The following is an 8493-nucleotide window of genomic DNA, read 5'->3' as shown; positions in this document are numbered from 1 at the left end:
AACTAACCAGTACCCCCTGAGCTTGTGTCTCTAGCTGCATATGGAGCAGAAGATGGCCATCATTGAGAAGAGAGGCCCCTTGGTCTTGCAAACTTTATATGACCCAGCACAGGGGAAGGCCAGGGCCAAGTAGTGGGAGTGGGTGGGTAGGGGAGAAGGGAGGGGGTGGGGTTTAGGGAACTTTCGGGATAGCATTTGAAATGTAAATAAAGAAAATAATAATAAATAAATTAAAAAAAAAAATCAGGCTGAGCAAGCCATGCGTAGGAGCAAGCCAGGAAGCAGCGTCCCTCCACGGCTTCTGCCTCCAGGTTACTGGCTGCCTGAGTTTCTGTCCTCATTGCTTTGATGATAAACTGTGTGAGTGAAATAAACCCTTTCCTCTCCAAGTTGCTTTTGATGTTTCATCACAGCAACAGTAACCCTAAGACAGGATACACACATACACACACACACACACACACACACACACACACACACACACACACATGCAATAGAATAAAATAAATCTATTCCATTATTTAATTATGTGTGAGGGTGTGTGTAGTGTGCACATGAGTATCCAAGAGGCAAGAAGGTTTCAAAATACCCTGAAACTGGAGTTACAGGCACCCCACTATAAGACACTTAATAGGTGTGCTGTGAACTGAATTTGGGTCCTCTGCAAGCGCAGCACATGCCTTTAACCACTGAGTGGCCTCTCCAGACCCACAGGCTGCATTTTAAATGAGTCCCAGAATAGTTGTGGGCATGGTCGGATGTACTAAGCATGGCTCTGAGAGACTCTGAGAACCTAGGAAGCTGGCTTGCCAGGAGTGTGGTAAATGGACTACTTAGCCATGATGACATCAAGGCTTAAGAATCAGAAGCTGTGCAGTTGCTCCCCACTGCCACCCAGCCCCTCTCTCCTGTCCCAGGTCTCCAATTCACTAAATTAATAATGACAAGAAACCAAGCAGTCTTTAAAAAAAAAAAAAAAAATTGGTCTGGTATCCAAGACTTGAGAGGGATGGGTGGCACTTGGGTGTGCATCCTGAAAAGATGTCATCGAGGTGATCTCTAAGTCATATGTCACAGTACTAAGAATTCTAGGATGAGGGAGAGATGTCAGAAGAGCTGGCAGCAAGGCCTGAAATGACAGAGATGTGGAAAAAGCTTTGCAGCTACCAGCCCAGCCTGAGGGCAAGCCCAGGGAAATCGGGAGCTAAAGAGAGTCTTCAGAGAGGAAGGCGATGGGCAGAGGCAGGGGAGGGAGCAGGTAGGAGAGGCTGTGCAGATCCTCCCACTTCCCTGTGGGAGGAAAACTCCAGTATGTTGTCCTAGACGTTGATCGGTCTGTAATTGCAGGGTAAAGAACGCAAACAAAACCTAATGATGATAATTAGTCCTACTCAGAATAAGACTTCTCCATCCTAAACCACTACAGAAGATAAAAGCAAACAAAACCCAGTCTGCTCAGAAAGGGAACAGAAAAGTCACCATGAGAAGCTACTGATGACCTCATGGCATGGGGGCGGTGGTCAGAAGAGATACAACCCCAGCCGCAGCCCCAATAGCACAGAAACAGCTGCCTTGTCAACAAAGAGCTGGAGACAACTGGAAAGGGAATTAAATGATTTGCTTGCTACTGGATTATTACTATGAATGTTAGTTATCATGTCAGCTTTAAGAGACCATTCTTATCTCCCTGTGATTAATCTTCTGTAATTGCAAGAAATTCCATACCTCCTATCTACTGTGTGTGTGCCTGCATGCACGCACACACGTGCAGGCACACACACACGCATACACACGTATACATACACACAGCAAATGTAGCACACACATGCCCACAGGACATCCTACAATTATATTTATATATACACATACATATATGTATACACACTTGCACATATGTATACATGTACACATTTGCACATACACATACATATAAGTCCATGAGCTTACTGGTCTGGAGGATAGTGGGCATGTGAAGAGAAAACTGGAGGCCCATCACACCTGCCTGCTGTCTTGGGTAGTGGAGATCTATAAGGTGCCTCCACTGGGGGTGTCCAAACCAAGCAGAGGCGAGAGCTCCCCTTGGAGCACGGAATGACAAAGATCAGTCTCTAGAGAACACACTTCTGCCTTTTGGCTGGCAGGGGGAGTAAGGAATCCTATGAGCCCTACACCTGGGTGGAAGCAAGGCTGGCTACATTGTGTACAAAGATGGAGGAGTTAGATCCAGATGACTGAAGGCTCTCAAAGGGGGATTCCTGTCTCAAAGTGGCTGGGGATCCTCCAAAGGCAGAAGTTGTAGGAGGAAGAGGTTCCACCAGTATTTTGACTGGAAAATCTTAGCTGAGATCGCAGTTAGTAAGGGGTATCTCACAATGGTCTAAATCTAAAGTCCAAATGTCAGCCAGTTGACATAACCCTTAACACAACACTGGACACTCAGAAGCACTTTACAGCATGAACAATAGAAGACTTCCTAAGTCTTTCCTCGATTTTTCCCTTCGTGCCCAGACCATCAACCATAGAGAAGGACACGGGAGCAGAGGAGGAAAGCAGTAGAGAAGAGAAGAGTCGGCCTCACTCTCTCCTGTGGGTGGCCAGGAGACCAGGGGAGTAGAGAGCAGGAGAAATGGATGGGCAGAAGGAAGCCCTGGGTCGTACCACTTCTGTTTCCACAGAGTAAATCCACCTATCATAGTAAGCACAAGTTATAATGGTCGAACAGCCAGATTGCAAAATCCTTGCTTAACAGGTGTTTACAAGCTGGTACTAGCTGGCCAGTCACCAAGAAAGCTTGAGTTAACAGAGGTGTGCTTGAACACAGCTTAAGAAAACTGGGAATATCTTTCTGTGCCTATCATATCAGTCCATGCAGCCAAAAGACCACACGAACCACAGGGGACTGAGAGAATTCACACTAGGAAAGAACTAAGTCTCAGAGATGGGATTCTGCGTGTGTGTGTGTGTGTGTGTGTGTGTGTGTGTGTGTGTGTTAGTTTGGTTTGGGTTTGCATATAGCCTGGGCTGGCCATAAACTCAGTACGTAGCTAAGGATAACCTTGAGCTCCCGATCCTTCTGCCTCTACCCTCCAAGCACTGGGATTACAGGCGTGCACCGCCACACCATGCTCTAGATGCATCTTCTACATAGACTGGCTTTTCTCCATCTTCTCCAAGTGAAGTACTCTGTATTTACTTGAGCGATGATAACTTCCAGGATAGAGCAATGGCTAATCTTGGTTGTCAACTTGCCTATACAAGGAATTAACTAAAACCCAAGCCTCTGGGCACATTGGGCAGGAATTTTCTTGGTTGGATTATGTCAAATGGAAGACATACCCTAAATCTGGATGGCTTGACTCCAAAGGATCCAGCCTAAATCTGGACCACACCTTCTGTGGGTAGTCCACATAGAAGGACAGGGAAGAAGGAGGCTGCACCCTCTAGCACTTGCCCTCACTCTCGCCGGCATCTCTCCTGACTCATTCTTTCATTGGTGTTAGAACTGAGTTCCTGGGGATTCCAATGTAGACTGAAAACTGACATCTTTCTAGACCTCTCTGGAATTTCAGCACCAGATTGGAACTTCTGAGACATCTGGTTTTGTGGACTGAACAACTAGTATGCAACATGCTAGTGTGTGTGTGTGTGTGTGTGTGTGTGTGTGTGTGTGTGTGTGTGTGTTCATTCTGTCAGTTTTGTTCCATAGAGACCCTGACTAATACAGGTGGGAATGCCCTCCTAAACACAATATCAGTGGTGCATATCATTAAGACTGGCTGATACAGAACTAAAGAGGTAACTCCGTGGGTAAGAACACTTGCTGCTCTTCCTCCGGAGGCCTTGAGTTTGGGTCTCAGCATCCATGTTAGGCAGCTCAGAACTATCTGTAACGCCAGCTCCAGAATGCACATACTCAGATGCTGACAAACATCTATCCATAATTTGTAAACAATTTACTTATTTAAAAAACTGGGTTGGGCAGTGGTGGCACACGCCTTTAATCCCAGCACTTGGGAGGCAGAGGCAGGNGGATTTCTGAGTTCGAGGCCAGCCTGGTCTACAGAGTGAGTTCCAGGACAGCCAGAGCTACACAGAGAAACCCTGTCTTGAAAAACCAAATAAAATAAAATAAAATAAAATAAAATAAAATAAAATAAAAATTTAAAAAAATGTTTGACACAACTATGTCAAAACTATTATTGAAACTAAATAATGCTGAAAATAAATGTACAGAGGAAATGAGTTAAAATGTATATCCCAGGTAGGAGATGAATGCTTTGAATGCCTGTTGCTCTGATCGTCCCTATACCCTTTCTCCTACCCCGGAATTTTACTCAGCTCCTTAGTGTATCATCAAATATCTGAGGCAGTGGATATCTTTGGACCTAAGCTATATTACCTTGGGGTAAATTCACAGATAAGTAATTAGGAGGGCAAAGAAAAAGACCATTTTCTAGAACATTGGTTTATAATGGTAAATTCAATCTAAATGGGCGATTTCTACTTTTCAAAGACTTTTGTCCTGGAAACACTTTAAATGAATAAATAAAAAATATCATGAGTCGCTACAATCCACAGACAACCACACACACACACACACACACACACACACACACACACACACACCAAGAAGCCAAATCACAAGGAGGACCCAAAGAAGGATCGGATCATTGAGTTTTTCTCAGAAGGGGAAATAAAATAGATATCAGAGGTGGATGGATGGAGGGAACTGGGTAGGAGAGGGGATGGGGAGGGAAGGGGGGAACCAGGCAAAAGAGAGCAGGGGAGAGAAAATGGAAACCTGCGATTGGCAGTGGGATAGAGGCATCTCTAGAATGTACCAGAGACCTGGGATGGGGGGAAGGACCCAAGGTGTCTATGGGGGAAACTCTGGCAGTGGGGATATGAATCCTGAAGTAACCTCTTCCTGTAGTCAGGCGGGACTCCCAGTGGAGGACTAAGGACAGCAACCCACCCACAAAAGAAATCTTCCACCCAAAATGTGTCCTGTCTACAAGATGTTCAAAGACAAAGAACAGAGACAGAGGGAATAGCCAACTATTGACTGTTCCAAACTGAGACCCATTCCATGGGCAAGAACCAACCCTGACATTCTTAATGATACTTTGTTAGTCTTGCAGATAGGAGCCTAGCGTAACCGTCCTCTGAGAGGCTTCAGCCAACAGCCAATGAAAAGAGCTGCAGAAACCCACAGCCAAACATCAGATGGAGCTCGGAGAGACTTATGGAAGAGCTGGGGGGATGACTGGGGGACCCAAAGAGGACAGGGACTCCACAGGAAGACCAGCAGAGTTAACTAACCTGGACCCTTGGGGGCTTCCAGAGACTGAACCATCAACCAAAGAGTGATTATGGGCTGAACCTAGACACATATTCAACAGATCTGCAGCTTGGTTTTCATGCTGGTTCCCCAACAATCCTAGCAGGGGATGTTCCAGAAACTCTTGCCTGCTGTGGATCCTGTTCCCCTAATGGGGCTGTCTTGTCTGGTCTTAGTGGGAGAGGAGATGGCTAGTCCTTCAGGGACTTGATGTGAGGGGAAGGAGGGAGGGAGAGAGGGTGGGTGGGGATGGGAGTAATGGAGGGGGCTTCCCTTCTCAGAGGAGGAGAGAGGGGAATGTGGGGAGGATCTGTGTGAGGGGGCACTGGGAGGAGAGGTGGGGCTGATATTGAGATGTAAGGTGAATAAATTTAAAAATATTTTAAAAGTAAAGAAAAATAATAAATTTGATAGAGCCGGAAAAAAAAATACTGTGAATCACCATGGGTGATGGGTTTTCCGATGTCAGCTTTAATAGACACCAATATCTCAATGGTCACTTGACTTTTCAGCTGGGAGGGGTGCTGATTTAACCAGTCTCTGATCACTGGCCTATTTCATGATGTGCATGACCACAATAAATAAAATAAAACACTGCACTGTGTGTTCTTTTCATAAGTCCTTTGTATCACTGAAGCATGTTCTTTGGAGCCAAAATCTGCATGCTTGTTGATACAGTTCTGCAACACTGAACTGCTCTGCAGAAAAGTTGCTCCAAGTAATTCTTCTAACACCACTGTCCAGGAGTGTCTAGGTCTTTTTTATATTTTTTCAAATTGTTTGTTTTCTAGATCTTTTTTCAACCCACTTGTAATAGTTATTAGATGCATCTCACGGTTCTTTCCAATGGTATCTTATAACTACAGAAGACACCGAACACATTTGCCCTTATGTAAACCGGACACTTCTGATAATTTTAGTGGTTTGTTTGTTTTTCCTTTTTCCTTTTTTAAAAGATGCATTTATTTATTTTATGTATATGAGTACACCATTGCTCTCTTAAGACATACCAGGCGAGGGCATCAGATCTCATTACAGATGGTTGTGAGTCACTGTGTGGTTGCTGGGAATCAAACTCAGGATCTCTGGAAGAACAGTAGGTGCTCTTAACCACTGAGCCATCACTCCAGTGCCCTCTTCCTTCCTCCCTTAAGTTTTACTGCTTTGTAGGAAATATTTCTATATGCAAAGTATCACATGTCTAATAGTCCTGGCCACATGGGAAGTCAAGACAGGAGGTAGAAACACAAGCCTGAGACAACCTGGGCAATGCAGTGAGACTCTGTCTCAAGAAACAGGAAGAGGGAGAGGGAAATGCTGTATAGAGGTGGAACTTTAGAGAAGAGAATGGACTAAGCCATCAGGCTGCAGTCTCCATAGTTTGTGACTGGTTTTTAAGGCTTTTGAGGAAAGAGACCAAGTAGGCCTGGGTGCGGCATTTTTCAATCGAGTTCGTAATAACACACAACTCATCACATCACCTGTAAGGTCTGGAAGTCACAGAATATTCTAGACTGAAAGAGTTCTGCTCACTGATAATCTTTTTTAAGTAAACTTATAGTTAGACAATGCACACAGATATATAATGCACTTTAAATACTCTCACTATGTCAGATGGTTTCATATAAGGGCTTTTGAATATATTTCTTAATGATTCCTTTTTAGTATTTTATGCTCTTTTACTATGTTTAATTCCCAAAGAAAGGAGTTACAGAGACAAAGTACGGAGCAGAGACTGAAGGAAAGACCATCCAGAAACTGCCCCACCTGAGGATCCATCCCATTAACAACTACCAAACCCAGACACTATTACAGATGCCAACAAGAGCTTGCTGACAGGAGCCTGATATAGCTGTCTCCTGAGAGCCTCTGCCAGTGCCTGACTAATACAGAAGTGGATGCTCACAGTCATGCATTAGACCGAGCACAGGGTCCCCAATGAAGGAACTAGAGAAAGTACCCAAGGAGCTGAAGGGGTTTGCAGCCCCCTAGGAGGAAAAACAATATGAACTAACCAGTAGCCCCAGATCTCCCTGGGATTAAACCACCAATCAAAGGAAACATACAGAAACATACAAAGGGACTCATGACTCTAGCTGCATATGTAGCAGAGGATGGCCTAGTCGTTCATCAATGGGAGAAGAGGGTCCTGTGAAGGTTCTATGCCCCAGTATAGGGGAATGCCTGGGTTAGGAAGTGGGAGTGGGTGGGTTGGGGAGCAGGAGGAGAGGGGGAGAGGATAGGGGATTTTCAGAGGGGAAACTAGGAAAGGGGATAACATTTGAAATATAAATAAAGGAAATATCTAATAAGAAAGAAAGAAAATTAAAAAAAACAGAAAAAAATTCCCAAAGAATATTTTGTGTGTTTTGAAACAATTTAGTATTCAACATTAGATATAGGATCCTCTGTTATGGGTAGTATTAAATGTTCATTAATGATATTTTTAGGATGTGAAAGGATATGAATATAAAAGTTGAGAAAATTTTTTATGTATTGTTTGATTCTCAAAATACCCAATACTTTTAATATGTTTGATGTATAAAATGCATTTAAATAATAAAACAATTTTAAGAGAAAAAAAAACAGTGGAACAGCAAGCAGGTAGGTCTGCAGAGGCCCACGGGACAGGACCCAGAGGCAAACTGAGGGAACTAGGGCAGACTTCAGAATCCAAGCACACGCCGGGCATTGTTGGCGCATGCCTTTAATCCCAGCACTCGGGAGGCAGAGGCAGGTGGATTTCTGAGTTGGAGGACAGCCTGGTCTACAAAGTGAGTTCCAGGACAGCCAAGGCTATACAGAGAAACCCTGTCTCGAAAACCAAAAAAAAAAAAAAAACAACCAACCAAACAAACAAAAAAACCCAACAGAATCCAAGCACACTTGTTCAGATCTCGCCTTTGTCGTTGCTTTGTGGTTGGACTTTGGATAAGTGTGGACTCTGGCTTCTCTCGGTGTAAAGTAACATTTATCACATAGGGCTGCTGAGGGTGATATAAATTATTTAGATATATTAGGTGCTCACATGCCATGGTCAAAAGTCAAGTTTTGGGGCTGGTGAGATGGCTCAGTGGGTAAGAGCACCCGACTGCTCTTCCGAAGGTCCAGAGTTCAAATCCCAGCAACCACATGGTGGCTTACAACCATCC

The sequence above is a fragment of the Mus pahari genome, chromosome 1, assembly GCF_900095145.1.
Source record: "Mus pahari chromosome 1, PAHARI_EIJ_v1.1, whole genome shotgun sequence".
NCBI classification, from domain to species: Eukaryota; Metazoa; Chordata; class Mammalia; order Rodentia; family Muridae; genus Mus; species Mus pahari.
This window is presented reverse-complemented; position numbering follows the sequence as displayed.